Source organism: Eumetopias jubatus, unplaced genomic scaffold, assembly GCF_037043125.1.
Source record: "Eumetopias jubatus isolate StellerSeaLion01/CBP00866 unplaced genomic scaffold, mEumJub1_p1.0 scaffold_16, whole genome shotgun sequence".
In the NCBI taxonomy this organism is placed as follows: Eukaryota; Metazoa; Chordata; class Mammalia; order Carnivora; family Otariidae; genus Eumetopias; species Eumetopias jubatus.
In genome coordinates this window covers 29,662,783-29,683,721 of record NW_028274822.1, presented here as the reverse complement: position 1 = coordinate 29,683,721, position 20,939 = coordinate 29,662,783, and positions in this window count along the sequence as shown.

The window sequence follows — 20,939 nt, the reverse complement described above, 5'->3', positions numbered from 1 at the left end:
AAGTAGGGGTGGCAATCAGAATGTTTTGATACATAGAGATCTTTGATGATGTCTCATTGATTATGGGATCCCTAGAAATAAAATCCTACTTAATCTGATCTGAATCATAGCTCCTCAACCAATTCTACTCTAGCAATATCTGTATCTTAAACAGTAAAGAACAGTTTCTCTTGTGAAAAAAAAAAGTGGGGAGATTTTGGAGAAGCTTAAGGAAGACCTTTGCAATAATTTCCAAGTATGAGCTTAAATTTTCCTCTGTGCTTAAACTTTCCTCTCCAAAGTAATTGGTGTTTACATGATGACTGTTATAGGCATAGCAAGGTGGCTGTGCACTGGGGAGAGGAAAACACCCAGACATTTTTGGAATAACTGAGTCCGGAATCTGAGTTACTATTAATCTTTGGGGACCCAGAAAGCCCTAGTGATACACTGGTCAGAGTGAGAACTTATGAGATTAGGAGGTAAATGGAGATTTGACTCAAGTTTACTTCAAAGCAGAATTACCATATGGCTTTTCCCCAGTCCTTATGTGTATAGTTAGACTGGATGCACTCAGCAAGTGACAGAATTCCCATATTGATTCCCTTTCCCATTAGGTTGGAGCTTTGGAAAAAGCCAAGTAAAAAACCCGGAACCTCTCCATTCTTATGAAAAATAATAAAACAAATGCAACACTTCATTCATCAGAGCTTCTCAAAGATTAGTGCCATAATCAATCATTTAAAAGACATAAGGTGGTTATCCTTATCATATCTCCCTTTAAGTTACCAATGTGGACTGTGCAGAAAATAGATGGATCTTGAAGAAGGAGAACAATTACCATAAATTTAGACAGTGACGTCAGTTGCAGCTGAACTACAACTGAGCAAACCAGCATAGTCAGTGACATCTGATATGTAGCTATTGACATTTTGAGTACATTTTACTGTGTACAAATGTGCATAGTTTAGATTTCACCTGACTTGGACAATGGTATAACATTATATTCTTATATCAGGTTTATATCAACTGCAATTAGTCTGCAAGAAATTTGATATTCTCATATCCCACAGGACACATTGGTCTACTACATTGATTTTCTCACGCTGATAAGACCTGATAAGCAGAATGTAGGAAGACGTTTTGTGTCCTGGTAACTTGCATTTGTTACATCCAGAGGTCAGTAGATAAACCCCTTAAAAATTCAGGCATCTGCCACTTTGTGAAACATTTAGAAATCATTCATCTGTGGTCTGTTGGGATATTCCCTTTAAAAGGAAGGAAAAATTGTAACACCTTGCAACAATTGCTACTATGAAAGTATTAATTTGGGGGTAGGTAGGAATCTTAGGACTTTAGAGCCCACATATGATATATCTGGTGGTTTTGCTTCTAGCTATTTATTGAGAAGTCCCCAAACTGGCAACTTTGGGTAAGATCCAGGGAAAAATAAGGCTTTTCACTGGTCTGGGATGCAATTCAAGCACCTCTGCCATTTGGTGCCAATGGCAGATTAGAGTGTTGTGAGCGGGCTCTGAAAAGAGAGGCTCACAGTGTAGGTGCCTCATGGTTTGCTTCTAGAGCAAAACTCTGCGGCCCTCAGCAGTTAACTACTGTTCTTTAGAGGAGTTCTCAAACTTTTTGGTCTCAAGAGCCCTTTATGAAGGGCTCTTCATTTATTGAAATGAAGACATTTATTGAAACCCCCAAGAGCTTGTGTTTATGTGAATTGTATCTTTTTAAAAAAGTTTTTACTTAAATTCCAATTAACTAACATATAGTATAGTATTAGTTTCGGGCATACAATATAGTGATTCAACACCTCCGTACAACATCCGGTGCCTATCACAACAAGTGCACTGCTTAATCTATTTAACCCATCCTCCCACCCCCTCCCTTCTGGTGACCATCAGTTTGTTCTCTATAGTTAAGAGTCTGTTTCTTGGTTTGCCTCTCTCTCTTTTTTTCCCTTTGCTAATTTGCTTTGCTTCTTTAATTCCACATATAAGTGAAATCATATGGTATTTCTATTTCTCTGACTTAATTCACTTAGCATAATACTGTCTAGCTCCATCCATGTCATTGCAAATGGCAAAGTTTCATTCTTATTTATGGCTGAGTAATATTCCATTGTGTGTGTGTGTGTGTGTGTGTGTATTGTTATATATATTTATATATTGTTGATGGACACTTGGATTATTTCCATAATTTGACTATTGTAGATAATGTTGCTCTAAACATCAGGGTGCATGTATCCCTTTGAATTAGTATTTTTGTATTTTTTAGGTAAATACCTAGTAGTGCAATTGCTAGATTATAGGGTAGTTATATTTTTAACTTTTTGAGGAACCTCCATACTGTTATCCAAAGTGGCTGCATCAGTTTGCATTCCCACCCACAGTGCAAGAAGACTCCCCTTTCTCCACATCCTCACCAACACCTGTTGTTTCTTGTGTTGTTGACTTTAGCCATTCTGACAGGTACAATTATGAGGTGATATCTCCTTGTAGTTTTGATATACATTTCCCTGATGATCATTTGTCTGTTGGCCATCTGGATATCTTCTTTGGTAAAATGTCTATTCATGTCTTCTGCCTATTTTTTAAATTGGATTATTTGTTTTTTGGGTGTTGAGTTGTAGAAGTTCTTTATATATTTTGGATACTAACCCTTTATCAGAGACATCATTTGGCTTTTCCTGACACTGAACCATCATAGAAGGGGCCACTCTTCCATGCACCCTGTGTCAGTTAGGGTACTTAATCTTTTTTTAAAGTTTTATTATTGAATTATAGTTGATGCATAGGGCACTGCTATATAAGGGAGATAAGAAAAAGTGTGTATGGAACACATGGAATACTCTGAAGTGCCTCCTAGAATCTCTGTGACCATCAGTAAAATTCAGCAGACCAATATAGAAACTCACATGTACATAGGGCAGCCATATGTCCTGTTTTGCCTAAGACTGTCTTCATTTATACATCTTGTTACTAGCATAATTTTTTAAAGATTTATTTATTATTTTAGAGAAAGAGAGAATGAACAGGGAGGGGGCAGAGGGAGAGGGAGAGAGAATCTCAAGCAGGCTCCCCACTGAACAAAGCCTGCCGCCACAGGGCTCAATCTCATGACCCTGAGATCATGACCTGAGCCCAAATCAAGTCAGATGCTTAACTGACTGAGCCATCCAGGCGCCCCATTACTAGCATAATTATTAATAGCACTGTCCGACTCAAAATTTCTCAGGTTAAATATAAAGTATGTTGTGATCTTAATCACACTGTGAACCATCAGAGACAGATTCTTCAGGATTTGTGATATGAATTGTCCCTCTAGTAAAAGACTTCTGATGAACTGGGTGTTGGTTGAGGACAAGAGGAATGTTGAATGAGCATTGGAGAAAATAAGTTAAATATACCAACCCAGCTTTGTGGCCAGCTGCAGAAATGAGAACTCTAGAACATACCTGTTATCTTTCTTGCTCTCTATTATCTATTTATCTATCCAACTATCCATCTAGATATGTATCGATAGACTTATATCTCCATCTATATATGTAAGAAGAATGTGACATATATATAGTATATTATCTATAATATCCAAATTATATATATATATCTTGATATGCAAATAAATCTAGATAATAATTTATCTAATATATATGTATATATATGTATGTGTATAATTTATTTTTTCCTACCACTTTCATATGGCATGATTATGATTAACTGTAACTTAATGCAAACTTTACTAGTTATAAAGAGAATTGAAGTTAATTCCAATTCCTAGAAGGAATAATAGATGGAGCTTGGGCCATCCATTTGTAGGGGAAGGTAAATGCATTTTCATTTATTTGAAGATTTGCATTCTATCAGGAAGTAGGTTCTTGCTGCTATTGTTAATTATTCAGAAATTAAGTATGGGAAGAAATGTGGGGGAACTTCTTAAATATTTAGAGATATGTATATGTGGAAATAGAAACATATGGTCTTATCATTTCCCACAGTTACTTATAAACTAAGTGAACTTAGCAGAACTTAATTAAAACAAAGATAGTGATTATTAATGGCACACTTTTTTTTTACTCATCTTAACAAAGAATTTGCTAACCATGGTTTTATTCTGTGGCCTGGGACATAAAAATGTGCATAATAAAAGACATCATAAAAACCTATGGTGGATAAGGAAAGGAGGATGAGAGGAGATCTACAATAACATGATTTTGCCCTAACGGCTGAAGTTTCCACAAAAGGAATTCACCTTCTTTGATGGACTTGAAGTAATAGAGGAGCTGTACATGGGCTTGAATGCAACTTGGACATCCTATGCAATGCCAATCACGCATAAGCTAAGTAAACCCCTGAATGTTCCATTTCAATGTCTCTACTGTTTATTGCTCTGTGGAGTGACAGATGAGACATAAAGAGTACTGGTGTTCCAAACTTAGCTGGGCATAGCTAAAGGGAAAGAATAATTTAATTTGAACATTGACATCAGAACTCAGTGAGGACTGAAAGACTCTGGGTAGGGCCGCCTTCTGGTGAGTGCTGAAAGTAGAAGGAGATAGCATAGAGTTTAGAATCCTGAGATGAGAAACAATGACAGCAAATTGTACCTCAGTTCAGATAATAGTATCATTTTCATAAAATCCAAAGAAATAATATATACAGAATAGTTCTCTTGACAAAGTAGAATTAAATGTTAAATTAGTAAGAAGGGGATACCTGAAAAAAGAAGAAAAAAAAAAAGAGCACAAACATTTGGGAAAAAAAACCCACAACACTCCTAAATATTCACTTGGTTAAAGATAACATTACAGAGAAATTTTTCCAAAGCATTTTCAACTGAATAATTTCATCTCCCTTTTTTTAAAAAATAGCTTTACTATAGTATAACTGAACAATAATTTGTTAGGTGAAACCAGAGCAGCATTTAGTCTTGGGCTAATTATCCCACTACTGAAGCAAGACCCTTCTGGGTTTTCTACCCAAAGCCCTGTGAAGCATAAAGATTTCCAGGATGACTTATAGAAACAAATATTATCCTTCTACCTGTGTCAGCACCAACCATTCTTACCTTCTGGTCTTGGGTGGTTTCCTCACACAAACTGAGCAGCTCTCCACTGAGTATGTGAGGGGAGTCCTCTGGAGACCTTCAGAGTTCTCTCCCTATGAAGTTCTTTTTCCTCTGGTGTGCTGTGAACTCCAGCCCCTGTGGTCTCCCTGGACTCTCTCAGATCTATCTCCTCAACTCAGGGAATCTACTGGATTTGGCCTGGTTTCCACACTTCAGTGCTGTGGCCTAGAAACTCTCCAGGGCCAGTCAGCTGGGACAGCCATTTTGTTTTCCATTTCACGGGGATACCTGCCCCTTCATTGCTGATGTGCAGTGTCTTTAAAGTTATTATTTCAGGGCGCCTGGGTGGCTCAGATGGTTGAGCGTCTGCCTTCGGCTCAGGTCCTGATCCCAGGGTCCTGGGATCGAGTCCCACATCGGACTCCCTGCTCAGCGGGAAGCCTGCTTCTCCCTCTGCCTCTCTCTCTCTCTGTCTCTCATGAATAGATAAATAAAATCTTTAAAAAAAAGTTATCATTTCATATATTTTGCCCTTAAGATGGGGGAAGTACAGTTGTTTCAGGTGATAAGGTAAACACTATCCCTATTACATTATTTTAAATTGGTTAGAAGCAAAAGTCCACCTTCCATTGGTTTTAACCAAATAAAAAATGAATTACTAACTAGATGCAGAATTTTGTATTGTGTGCTGCTGATTCAAAACAATTTTAAGATACATTCAAGGAAAAAAAGATACATTCAAGAAGCTTACTCTCTTTAGGGAATATAAAACAGGAAGGTTAATAATTGAAATGCAAAGGTTGAAAAGGATAAGCACCAAATCAATGGGATAAAGGGCTATGGAAGTTTGGATATGAAAGATTGTTCTCACCTCACAGCATTAGGGAAGGTTTAATAGAAGAAAACACTTTTGTGATGGATGGAAACTGTAGGACAACCAGGAGACGTGGAATAGTGGTAATTACAAAGTAAAGATAGACTGGTGTAAAGCCAGGAGGAATGTCAGGTTCCAGACAAAACAGTAGCAAATTCTATCAAACATTCATGAACGAAGTCATAAAAGTCTTTAACAAACTCTTTCAGAAAATACAGGAGGAGGGAGCCCTTCCCAACTCATTTTATGAGGTGATTATAACCCTGATACCAAAACCTGACAGAGACACTACAACAAAAGAATATTATAAACCAGTACATGTCATGAATATTGACACAAAAATCCTCAAAACAGTATTAGCAAATTAAATCCAGTGATATATAAAAAGAATACTTCATGACCAGTGTTGTATACCCCAGAAATGCAAGATTTATTCAACCTTTGAAAAATCAATTAATGTAATTCACTGATTAACATAAAAAAAGGAAAACCTAGTTTCTCAACAGATCCAAAAAAGCAGCTGACAAAATTCAACACATACTTGGGATGAAAATCCTCAGCGAGCCAGGAAAATTACCTCAATCTGATAAAGGGCATCTAAAACTCCTTTACCATATGATATTCTAGGGAGTGGAAAACCGAACACTTTACCCATATGAAAGAGAAGAAGGAAAATATGAATGGTCATTAAGTACATGAGTGTGTTCAATATTATTAGTTATCTGGGAAATGTAAATTAAAATCACAATGAGAGTGGGGCACCTGGGTGGCTCAGTTGGTTAAGCATCCAACTCTTGATTTCAGCTCAGGTCATAATATCAGGACCGTGCGATGGAGCCCCATGGTGGGCTCCATGCTCAGCAGGGAGTCTACTTGAGATTCTCTCTCCCTCTCTCACTCTGTGCCTCCCCCACCTCTCTCTCTCTCTCTAAAATAAATAAATCTTAAAAAAAAAATAAAAATAAAATCACAGTGAGGTAGCATTACACATCCTCCAGAATAGCTAAAGCTATAAAACAACACAAACCCAAATTAGTGAAGGAATGGAAGAATTGGAACTCTACCAGCGGTGGGGTTGGGACTCTTATCAGTGGCAAAACCACTCTGGTAAAGAGTATGCTGGTTTCTTGAAAAGTTACACCTACCCTATGATCCAGCAATTCCATCCTCATATATTTACCTGCAAGAATTGAAAATGTATGTTTGTACAAAGATTTGCTGATGGATGTTCACAACAGCTTTATTTATAATGGCCAAAACTGAAAACAACTCAAGTGTCCATAATAGAGGGGGAATGGATAAACAAATTATAGTATATTCATACAAGGGAATAATACTCAGTAATAAAAATAGCCTATTGATCAATGAAACACCATGGATAAATATGCTGAGTGAAAGCAAGCTGAACATAAAAGAGTACATGCTCTAATAACCCATTTGTATGAAGTTTGGAACAGGCAAAGGTAATTTATGGTGGTAGAATGCTGAGCAGTGATTGGTGAGCATATTGGGAGGGGAATAAAGGAGCTTTCAGAGATGATAGAGACGTTTCATATCATGATATTGTGAATTATATAGGCGTAAGCATTTATGAAAATGCATTGAATTATACAGTTAAAATCAATGCACCTCACTTTTGTAAATTATACCTCATGATGACACAAATATTTTCATGAAAGTGTTTTATATATATATATCTATATATCAGATTTATATATATATATATATATATATGTCAGATTTCTGATATATTCCTAAGAAAGTGAGGAAGAAGTCCTATATTTGCAGAAGCCTATGACAGTACTTTCAGACAAAAAGAAATGCAGGGATGCCAAATTTTGTTTATAGAAATCCTTGAGAACCAAGCAGAAGATTTGTATTACGATACTCTATCAAAATAAGACCCACAGGTGCTTTTTGAATAGGAAATATCATGTTAAAACAATGTTTTTAGATAAATATGTGCAGTTGCAAGAGTGTGTGCAGACTAGAATTAGGTTGTGGTAGGAAGGGATCCCTGCTCTACAAAACCACAGCACAAGGCTGCTTGTAAAGGAAACCAGGCTGCTGGACAACCGCAGGCTGCAAAGTCGAAGGCCAAGGGAACAGTGCAGTGAGGAGCAGCTTGGAGCGTAACAAGTCCAAGGACATTCTTTCAGTGAATGAAGGACTCTGTTTATTATTGAGATCTGGGAAAAGGATGGGTAATAGACTAAAGCCAGGAAGTAGCCACACAGGAGCAACCAGTCTATATCTTAACAACATAAGCATTGAATTAGCCTGGAGGCACGGAGTCAACACCCAATTACTGAGGAAAGTGCAAAGAGAAGAGACATTGCAGTGCATTGAATGTAAATGCCTAATAAAAAGAGATGCCCTTGCCTTTTCTAAAGATGCAATTAAGGACCTCTCCAGTTCCAGTAACCACATGTTCTGGAATTAAAATGTTTGTTCTCCCCCCACCCCCCCACACTCCCCCAGATGTAAGATGTTCCAGCACAAGCTTCATTCTAGTACATTTAAAAAAAGGAGCGCCTGGGTGGCTCAGTCGTTAAGTGTCTGCCTTCGGCTCAGGTTGTGATCCCAGGGTCCTGGGATTGAGCCCCGCATCGGGCTCCCTGCTCAGCAGGAAGTCTGCTTCTCCATCTCCCACTCCCCCTGCTTGTGTTCCTTCTCTCGCTGGGTCTCTCTGTCAAATCAATAAAATCTTTAAGAAAAAAGAAAAAAGATTCACGTCACCATTCAATCCATAGACAAGTATGGAGTATATGTGTCAATAAAGTCAATTCTATGTGTATATAGGAGGCAGAGGGTTGAGGAAAAATGATAATAATCAAGATTATCCCTCCCTGAAAATACAGAATTTATATTTTAGTTGAGGTGGCAAAACTCATAATGTGTTCTTTTTTTTTTTTTTTTAGAAACAAACAACATAGCCAGATGAATTTGTCCTACTAACAGTCCCCGTGAAGCTGCATGTCTCTTTGATCCTTGGAGCATTATTGGACACCTTTAATAATTGTGCTCAGAACCTATGAGTTATGATGTTACTAAATATCCTGAAGAATGACAAATCTTGGCTCTTTGAAAGTGTCTTTGATTTGTTTGTTTGTTTGTTTTTTTGAACAGTGGATAGTTCCTTCAATATAGCTATTTCAAATAAAAAGCGAAATAATCCCATTATGGTTAAAAAAAAGTGAGGGAGAGGGAAAGAAGGTGTTGACAGAAACCAGTTTCCTTGTATGGAATATGTTCTGGCTCTGAAGAGAAATCCATTTTTTAAAAAAAAATGAGGAACTATGCTATCAATTGTCTAGATGTTTCCCAATACCCAGCTGTTTGGCATTGTGCAGTTCCTTCATCCGGTTGATTGAACAGTGAGTGTTTCACTTGACATCTGCCCGTTCGCTGCTTTGTAAACACTACCATTAGCTTTGTGACGGTCACTGCTGCGATCTGACCATGTGAATTAGTCCTCGCTCATACAACTCATTAATGTTTTATACTTTTCCAAGAATTACTTATCTTCTGTGTCCTACTATCTTATTAGGTAATTGTGTCAGGTATGACTTGATCCACTTTCCAAAGGAGACATGGTCAGGGCCTTGATGTCACTGACTGGCCCTGTGTGCAGGTTAGGAAAGAGGGTGAGCTGTGAGGAAGGAGACCTGCCTTCCTGCTCGTTTCCATATCTGCCCCTGGGGCTGACTTCCAGGGAGAGTCATCTCAGGAGTGGTCCAGTTCCACACCGGTGCTCCAAGGATTGTTCTCTCTCTGTCAGAGTTTCATTCCATCCTTTTCAAGAACTGATTTCTCCCTTTGTGTGAGAGAGAACTGGACATAAAAAATACTTTCACCTACATCTCCTATAGGCAGATAAATCATTTGAACTTGTTCTCTTTTTTCATATTCTGATCTTTTTTTTTTTTAATTGCTTCTGGTTTTTGTCATGGAATTACAAAATATTGTTCTTTTTGACTTAGATATCTGAGAGAACCAACACTCACGTTTATTATTCTACTTATGGGGAGAATTCCTTCTTGGAGGATGGAGGACAAAAAAATTTAAGGTTATGTTTTGGAGTTAGTTCTCTTGAGTAAAAGAGCACCAAACTCTTTTAAGACTTAGAAGATTTTTGCAAGTAAAATAATATAATAGTTACAGACCATACAAGTAGTCTCTTGTTACTCCAGTAATAAAGTCACAAAGGATCAAAGTTACTTGCTCTAAGATCTGTTAGAATAATTGGGAATATAAACTGCATGTCTCTGCCATGTTTCCCCTTTACTCCACCCTTTGATTTTCTGTTTAAGCCCGGGTTCCTATTCTATATCATAGATTTGTTAATAGGCATGGTTTTAAATTTTAATTTTGCTAAACCTGGCACATCCATCTAGTAAATATTCAATTTAGTTCTTGAGAGTATTTTTAGTTAACCACCGTCTAACTCTTTTGCCTAAATTTGCACTTAAACTTTCACAAATCATATCCTGTACATCATATAAGCTCTTTAAAAAGCAGCATGACAAAGCTTATTGACAGGGTGAGGGGATTTAGTTCTGATCCATGTCACTAGCTGAATATACACATAAGTTTAATTCCAAAATATACAGGGCTTTCCACCAAGCAACCCAGTGATAAAAATAACACTTAACAACCTTCACCTAACAAAGGTACTCCTCAAGCTGTACTATGAACATAGGAAGTGCTCAATGATTGCACACTGCATCTGATGGACAGAGCTTGAGGGAATGAAATTATTTCAAATAATAGTAAAAGAGCAAGAATTAATGAGCCCTGACTATGAGAGACTGCTGTCCTCATGACAAGCCTACCTTTTCTTATAAAGAGGAAAGGCAGCTTGTCCAAAGTCACTCCTTTGTTAGGTGGTAAAGGTCTATCTTTCAGGCTTATACTCTGAAACACAGTCCTACGCAGCCTCCCTCTTAGAAAAGGGAACGCCAGCAGTACATCTGTTCAGGTTCTTACCTATTTCTAATAATTTTCCCATATGCAGTTTCTATTGGAATTCATAGAGCTTGTCCCTGATGCCCGTGTGTGGATCAGAGACAGAGAATTTGAATAAATGTTTTGCTTATCCATTTAAGAATCATTTATTAAGTACATACTATGTTCCTGGCACATGTAGGTGAACATTCCTGAAAGGAAAGTGGGTATACAAATGGCCAGAACACAGTGCAGCCTGGGTCACCACAAACTAGAGAGAAACTCCAGCAGAGGATGGAATGAAGTCTGGTGTGTCAGGGAGGCTCAGTGTCTACACTCAATGTCCACTTTCATTCCCTTTAGCATTCTTCCCACACCATTTCTAATTCTCCAACGTGGCAACCCTGTCTCTGCTCTTTTTTTATTTTCTCACTTCATTGCACATGTCTAGGTCCTCTACTACAAGCATCTCGATACTGTTCTTTCCCTCTGACCATCACGATGTCACCACCACTCCTTCTTCCCCATTTTTACTTCCTGTTTACTCCTCAGCCCCTGCAATGGATAATAACCTTGTCCATCTCCCCCAGGTCCTCCAGAATCTGGCCTCATAATTGTTTCTTCTGATTTCCCCTCAGACTGAAAATACACCCAAGTATCCCATATGCTTAAAAACAAAACAATAGCGACGACAGACTTGCATCTAGGCAGCTGGGGTGTCTTCTCTATATTTTTTTTCTTCTCCAATAAGCATACGCAAAGAAGGCCTGGGGTGGCCGCTGCCGCTTCCCCGTCCATTGCACCTTTAATTCAAATCAAACTACACCGAGACTCTCTTTTCTCATCAGTTCGAATCCAACGTATTACCCTCGGCCTCCATTCTGTTTTACACTTCATCAACATTTGACTTTGACCGAATTCCTTCCTCCTACTGCCTTCATATTCCTAAATTCCATAAAATTTCTCTCAAACGGTATTTTCCTGAATATGCTTCTGATATATCCTCAGCACTCTTTAGATAGCATTCTTAATATTTTTTGCTGCCCCAAATTAAATTGATTCTGCTTAGAATGGCCTTCCTCTTTTCTGTCTGCTGAAATTCTGTGCATCACTCAAGATCTAAAGTGAGTATCATCCACTCTGTAAACAGCCTGTTTCCTCTTCACCAAAATTTAGTACTTTCCTCTGTGCTTCCATAGCACTTAGTAATATTTTTCACCTTCTGACTTTTGTTGTTGTTTCTTAAATTATGACACTTTTCAAAAGTACAGAGAAAAAAATATATAACAACACTTATGCTCCAACAAAACTAACATTTTCTATATTTGTTTCAGATATATTTTTTAGGAAAAAAATATACATATGACAAAACCCTCCTGCTTTCCCAGAGAAAACCACTGTCCTAAAATGATTCTTAGAAGTAATAGACTATCTGTTCTATGTTTTGAATGCCTAAATGTATGTGTGTATGTTTATATGTGGCTAATAAATTCACATATAAGTGTGTGCATATATATGTTTATGTGTGTGTGTGTGTATATATATATATATATATACCCTTAAATATATCATATTGATGTCTGTGTTTAATTTTTTTCTATAAAAAGGTACTGTATGTAGTACTTTGTAACTGGCTTTTTGGTGAAACATGTTTACTAATTTGTATAGGTTGATATGATAAAAGGGATCATCAATCTTAAATCTACATATGAATTCAGTTACATCTACCCATTCCTATATCAGTGGACATTAAAGATGTTGTTTTTGTTTGTTCCATTTTGCTATTACAAACATTGCTAGGATAAATATTTTGTACTTGTTTCTTTGTGTATATATGCAGATATTTTTGCATGGTATATTTAGAATGGCCACAAAGTCTTTACATACTGATAGGAATTGATTTGAATGCTCTCTTCTATTCTTAATGTAAAGTTGATTTTTCTCATTTGAGCTTGTAGACACTTCCTTGAGAGTCATTAAGACAGTTCCTGATAGTTCTTTTTAGATCATCCTTATGAGTAAGGATGTCATGTATGGAGACTATGTAGTTGCTCTGTACATGGAAGGGCATTGCTGAATCATTATTAAATATTTCCAAAGGGATCTCCAAATAGATTGGTCCTATTCACACTCCCACAGGAAATACAAAAAAAGTTCCCTTACTCCAGGTCATTGCCAAGGATTTGTACGGTCAGATTTTTAATTGTTTGCCTGGTGAATAATATAATTTATTAATCTCATCAGCTAGTAAATTATTTTAGTTAGTAAGAATTTCACTCAGTATAAGTGAAGATTAGCATTTTTTGCATATATATTGGTGAGAACTATCAATAGTTCTAACAATAGAACTAAAAAATAGAACTAAAATTTAACAATAGAACTAACAAAAAAACTAACAGTATCTTAACAATTGTCTATCCATAATTTTTGCCCACTTATAGTTCACTACTGACTTCCAGAATTTCTGTGTAGAGTCTAGACTAACACTTCGTACTATGTACAAATAGGTACTTCCCTCTGTGGTATATCTTTTCACATTGGTATGTTGTTTTCTGTCATAGGATCCATTTTCATTTTAATGCAAATACATCAAAATATTTCTGTATGATTAGGCATATTTAAGTAATCATCTTGGATGTGATCATTCTGAAGATAGATGCTTATAAATTATATATTTTCTGAAGTTTTGAAGCTTTTTTTTACACTTTATGTTTTTAATACATCTAGATTTTACTTTTTTAAGGTGCTAATGTATTCATATGGGTTGGAGATAAAGAATTGAAAAAGAGTGGTAAATTATACTTTTATTTTAATACATATCTCTATGAAGATTTTCCTTAAATAACAATGAGCGTGTATTACTTTTATCCTTTTAATCAAAATGAGATTACTATCCAAACATTCATTTCTAAAGTCAGCAATATCAAACACATTAACAATGTTGATTCTTGATGCCCTGAAGAGAAGAAAAAAAATTAAATACTATTCAATTGTAAGAGTTACACAACTGCTACAGAAAATTTGGGGGTACATTTTATGTGTAATCCCACCAATGGAAAAATAAAGATCACTGCAAGCCAATAGATAGACTTTTTCAAGTAGCAGTGACAGAGATCATAATCAAAATACCTAAATAATTTTGTATCCTTCATGCTTAAAATATAATTTTTTTCTAAAATTCCTATGCATTTATTTTATGATGAATGTGAATGTTTTCCAGAAAATGGGTCCAGGTCAGCTAAATACTATATCATAGATTTTTTTTTTTAATATCTGTCTTCTCCATTATATTTAATATCCTTGAGAACAGATGCAATAGTTTGGGCATTTTTGGAAAGGCCAAAATTCTGAGTGGAGTAGTTTTTTAGCTGGTTAGAACTAAAATCCTTTGTACCCATAAACAGTGGATTTTATCGAAGGAGTGCAATGAGCTATCTCAAACTAAGGGTAAAAAGATTCAAGTGATCTGTTTTTATTGTTTTATAAATTCTTCTTTACTTTGTTCACATTCTTGGAATTTAAATTACCTTCCCTGCTTAAATCCCTGCAATCTAGCTATATCTACCTTTCTGGGAAACTTCTTACTCACTTGGAAAACACACATCTACTGCTTCTAATTTTCTGAAACTATATATAGATTCTTGACCATTCTACCATACTCATTTGCTTCTGAAATAGACCTTTAATAGAGTAGTTCCCAATTACATTCTACCATGTACAAAACTGTCTCAATTCCATGGCTAGTTTTGTCAGGCATGTGTTTACCAATTACCATACTTTTCAGTAAAAAAGAAAGATCTACTGATAAGGACAATAGAGTCTTTCCACAATTAAAAAACAGAAAAAAAAATGGTAACCGGAAAAGTCTAGCTGTCCGTAGTCTTTATTCAGACATTTATCATCTTGTGGTCTCATTTTACTTAAATAAAATGAGAAGGATTGGACTACTCACTCTTACAGACCATTTCTAGAAGTAATATTCTATCACAATTTGTCATTTAAGAGCTTGATTTGATAATTTTCCATGTACTTTATGTTTACTTTACATTTTTATTGACCTTTCCTTTAAATACTATTTCTCAATTGTTTTCATTGTAACATGCTCATGTAACATGCTATCCCTAATTTATTGCAAATGGTAGTTATATAAGGTCAAATAGATCTTTTGCTTTTAAAGGTCATGTCCGCATGCCAGATTCCTTCATTTCACAAATACCTTTCTGTAGAAGTTTATTTATTCATGGAGATCTAGCCAGTTATTACAGCAGAGAGACAAATAGACCGAAATGAGCTATTTACAATTACACAATCAACGACACTGAGTTACCTGCTGCACTCATGGACAATCTTCACATATTCTTTTATAATTGTTTCCCCAAACTCAATATGAATGTTCTGTTAAATACTAGTAGCTTTAGTTGAATTGCTTATTAATTTATAACACAAATTATGCAGAAAGGAATTACTATATTTTTATTCTTTGACCAGGTCACTCTTCTCTCTTAGCCACAATACCTTCAAAAAAAAAAAAAAGTATTTTTACAGAGTAAATTCCTTCATAAAACACTTCATGATTCCTCATATTTTGTTGATACTATGGATGAAATAGTTTTTTTAATATATTTTTCTTATGCATTTGGACATACATAAAAATGCATGTTGAGAGGGCAGAGCAAGATGGCAGAGGAGTAGGAGACCTGGATATCCTCTGGTCTCAGGAATTCAGCTGAATAGGGATCAAACCATTCTGAACACCTACGAACTCAACAGGAGACCGAAGAAGAGAGTAGCACCAATTCTCTGAACAGAGAAGCGACCACTTTCTGGAAGGTAGGATGTGGGGAGAAGTGAATCCGAGGCAATATTCGGGAGGATAGACGGCAGGGGAGGGGACCTCCGTCGGCCGCTTCTGGCATAGAGCCGCGGAGCACAAAATCGGAACTTTTAGAAGCCGGCTCCGCTGAGGGACATCGCTCCAGTGGCTAAGTGGGGGGTGGAACCCTCACGGGACAGTGTGGTCTCAGGACCCTCGGGGTCACAGAAAGACCAGGGGTGCCTGAGTGCAGCCAAGCTCCCGGGTATTGGAGAGGGGAAGCCGGCTGCAGAGATGGAACCAAGGCGTGGGCTCTCAGCTCAGGGTTGCCATAAACTGTGATCTGCGGCCCAGTCGGGCCACTGCTCCTCCAGCAGGGACCCAACAAGTGGCAGATCCGGGGAGACTCCCCTTCCTCCCCCGAGAGGAGCAGCGTGGGAGCGCACTGCAGGGATCTGCTGGGTTTGGAGACTCCACACGGGGTCGGGTGCCAGAGATACAAATGCTCAGTCCCAGGCCAGGTGAGCACAGAGTGAAGTGGAGACCGGGGAGACGGGAGTGACTGCTTTTCTCAGGGGGCGCACTGAGGAGTGGGGCCCCGGTTCTCAGCTCCTCTGAGTGGAAATTGGGAGGCCACCAATTTCACCCTGGTCCTCCAAAGCTGTACCAGAGCTTGCAGGGAACAAAAGCTCCTGAGAGCAAACCCGAGCAGCTTGCTTAGCCCGGACCGACAAGGGCGGGGCAATTTTGCCTCCCGCAAAGACATTTGGGAACCACGGCAACAGACCCCTCCCCCAGAAGATCAGCACAAACAGCAAGCAAACCAAGACCAAGTTTACCAATCAAGGAGAACGGGAGAACTCCAGCACTAGGGGAATACTGCACATAGAATTCATGGCTTTTTTATTCCATGATTCATTAGTTTTTCAAAGTTAATTTTTTAACTGTTCTTTTTTTATTTTTTTCCCTTTTTCAACCAACACCTTATCAATCCCTTTTTTTAAAAAAACATTTTTTATTTTTCATTTTTAGAGTCATATTTTATCCCTTCATAGTAGTTACCCTTATTTTGGGCGTATATATATAAAAGTTGTTCTTTCTTTAAAATTTTGAGATACAGTTTCTTCTAAGAGTTAAAAATATACCCTAAATCACTACTGTATGGCTATGTTCTAGTCTCCTGCCTGATCGTATTCTCTCCCTTTTATTTTTAAATCTTCTTTCTTTTTTCAAACAACTTCCTATCGTATCAATTCCTTTTATAGAATCTTTTATAATTTTCACCTTTACAGTCATCTTCCATCCCTTCATTGTATCAACCCTTATTTGGTACATATATAAGTCTTTCTTCCTTTAAAATTTTAGGAGGCACTTTTTTCTAACAGACCAAAATACGCCCAAAATCTAGTGTGTGGCACTGATCTATGCACTAGATCAGTGCCTGATCATATTTGATCATATTCTGGTTTTTTTGGTATTGTTCTGTTTTTGTTTTTGTCTTTTTCTTTTTGTTTTTTTTTCTTTCTTTTCTCTTTCTTTTTTCGTTCTTTCCCTTTTTTTCCCCTGGTTTCAGGTCTTTTCTGATTTGTATAGAGTATATTTGCTGGGGACGTTCTTAACCTGTTAGCATTTTGTTCTCTCATTCATCTATTCTCCTCTGGACAAAATGATAAGACGAAAAAAATCCCCTCAACAAAAAGAACAAGAGGTAGTACCGTCAGCCAGGGACCTACTCAATATGGACATGAGTACGATGTCAGACGTAGAGTTCAGAATCATGACTTTAAAGATACTAGCTGGGCTTGAAAAAAGCATGGAAGTTATTAGAGAAACCCATTCTGGAGAACTAAAAAAACTAAAATCTAACCAAGTCAAAATCAAAAAGGCTATTAATGAGGTGCAATCAAAAACGGGGGCACTAAATGCTAGGTAAATGAGGCAGAAGAGAGAATCAGCGACATAGAAGACCAAATGATGGAAAATAAGGATGCTGAGAAAAAGAGATAGAAACAACTACAGGATCATGAGGGCAGAATTTGAGAGATAAGCGACACGATAAGACAAAACAAAATTAGAATAATTGGGATCCCAGAAGAAGAAGAAAGAGAGAGAGGGACAGAAGGTATATTGGAGCAAATAATAGCAGAGAACTTCCCTAACGTGAGGAAGGAAACAGGCATCAAAATCCAGGAGGCACAGAGAACCCCTCTCAAAATCAATAAAAATAAGTCAACACCCCAACATCTAATAGTAAAACTTACGAGTCTAAGAGACAAGTGAAAATCGTGAAAGCAGCTCGGGAGAAGAGATATGTAACCTACAATGGCAGAAACATTAGATTGGCAACAGACCTATCCACAGAGACCTGGCAGGCCAGAAAGGATTGGCATGATATCTTCAGAGCACTAAACGAGAAAAATATGCAGCCAAGAATACTATGTCCAGCTAGCCTGTCATTGAAAATTGAAGGAGAGATAAAAAGCTTCCAGGACAAACAAAAACTAAAGGAATTTGCAAACACGAAACCAGCCCTCCAAGAAATATTGAAAGGGGTCTTCTAAGCAAAGAGAGAGCCTAAAAGCAGCATAGATCAGAAAAGAACAGAGACAATATACAGTAACAGTCACCTTACAGGCAATACAATGGCACTAAATTCATGCCTTTCAATAGTTACCCTGAATGTAAATGGGCTAAATGCCCCAATCAAAAGACACAGGCTGTCAGATTGGATTAAAAAACAAGACCCATCGATATGCTGTCAGCAAGAGACTAATTTTAGACCCAAAGACACCCCCAGATTGAAAGTGAGGGGGTGGAAAACCATTTACCATGCTAATGGACACCCAAAGAAAGCTGGGGTGGCAATCCTTATATCAGACAAATTAGATTTTAAAATAAGAATGTAATAAGAGATGAGGAAGGACACCATATCCTACTTAAAGGGTCTATCCATCAAGAAGATCTAAGAATTGTAAATATCTATGCCCTGAACATGGGAACAGCCAATTGTATAAGGCAGTTAATAGCAAAAGTGAAGAAACACATTGACAACAATACAATAATAGTGGGGGACTTTAAAACCCCCCTGACTGAAATGGACAGATCATCTAAGCAAAAGATCAACAAGGAAATAAAGACTTTAAATGACACACTGGACCAAAGGGACTTCACAGACATATTCAGAACATTCCATCCCAAAGCAATGGAATACACATTCTTCTCTAGTGCCCATGGAACATTCTCCAGAATTGATCACATCCTAGGTCACAAATCAGGTCTCAACTGGTACCAAAAGATTGGGATTATTCCCTGCATATTTTCAGACCACAATGCTTTGAAACTAGAACTCAATCCCAAGAGGAAAGTCGGAAAGAACTCAAATACATGGAGGCTAAAGAGCATCCTACTAAAGAATGAACGGGTCAACCAGGAAATTTTTAAGGAAGAATTAAAAAAATTCATGGAAATCAATGAAAATAAAAACACAACTGTTCAAAATCTTTGGGATACAGCAATGGCAGTCCTGAGAGGAAAGTATATAGCAAAACAATCCTTTCTCAAGAAGCAAGAAAGGTCTCAAATACACAACCTAACCCTACACCTAATGGAGCTAGAGAAAGAACAGCAAATAAAGCCAAAACCCAGCAGGAGAAGAGAAATAATAACCATCAGAGCAGAAATCAATGAAATAGAAACCAAAACACAGTAGAACAGATCAACGAAACTAGGAGCTGGTTCTTTGAAAGAATGAACAAGATTGATAACCCCCTGGCCAGACTTATCAAAAAGAAAAGAGAAATGACCCAAATCAACAAAATCATGAATGAAAGAGGAGAGATCACAAACAACACCAAAGAAATACAAACAATGATGAGAACGTATTATGAGCAACTCTATGCCAGCAAATTAGATAACCTGGAAGAAATGGATGCATTCCTAGAGATGTATCAACTACCAAAATTGAACCAGGAAGAAGTAGAAAACCTGTACAGACCTATAACCACTAAGGAAATTGAAGCAGTCATCAAAAATCTCCCAAGAAACAAAAGCCCAGGGCCAGATGGCTTCCCAGGGGAATTCTATCAGACATTTAAAGAAGAATTAATACCTATTCTCTTGAAACTGTTCCAAAAAATAGAAATGGAAGGAAAACTCCCAAACTCATTTTATGAGGCCAGCATTACCTTGATCCCAAAACCAGACAAAGACCCCATCAAAAAGGAGAATTACAGACCAATATCCTTGATGAACATGGATTCAAAAATTCTCACCAAAATACTAGCCAATAGGATCCAACAGTCCATTAAAAGGATTATTCAGCATGACCAAGTGGGATTTATCCCTGGGCTTCAAGGCTGGTTCAACATCTGCAAATCAATCAATGTGATACAATACATTAACAAAAGAAAGAACAAGAATCATATGATCCTCTCAATAGATGCAGAAAAAGCATTTGACAAAGTACAACCTCCTTTCTTGATCAAAACTCTTCAGAGTATAGGGATAGAGGGTACATACCTCAATATCATAAAAGCCATCTATGAAAAACCCACAGCGAATATCATTCTCAATGGGGAAAAGCTGAGAGCTTTTCCCCTAAGGTCAGGAACGTGACAGGGATGTCCACTCTCACCACTGCTATTCAACATAGTATTAGAAGTCCTAGCCACAGCAATCAGACAACAGAAAGAAATCAAAGGCATCCAAATCGGCAAAGAAGAAGTCAAACTCTCACTCTTTGCAGATGATATGATACTGTATGTGGAAAACCCAAAAGACTCCACCCCAAAACTGCTAGAACTCATACAGGAAATCAGTAAAGTAGCAGGCTATAAAATCAATGCACAGAAATCAGTGGCATTCTTATCCACCGACAACAAGACAGAAGAGAGACAAATCAAGGAGTCGATCCCATTTACAATTGCACCCACAACCATAAGATACCTAGGAATAAATTTAACCAAAGAGGCAAAGGATCTGTACTCAGAACACTATACAATACTCATGAAAGAAATTGAAGAAGACACAAAGAAATGGAAAAATGTTCCATGCTCATGGATTGGAAGAACAGACATTGTGAAGATGTCCATGCTACCTAGAGCAATCTACACATTCAATGCAATCCCCATCAAAATACCATCCACTTTTTTCAAAGAAGTGGAACAAATAATGCTAAAATTTGTATGGAACCAGAAGAGACCCTGAATAGCCAGAGGAATACTGAAAAAGAAAAGCAAAGCTGGCGGCATC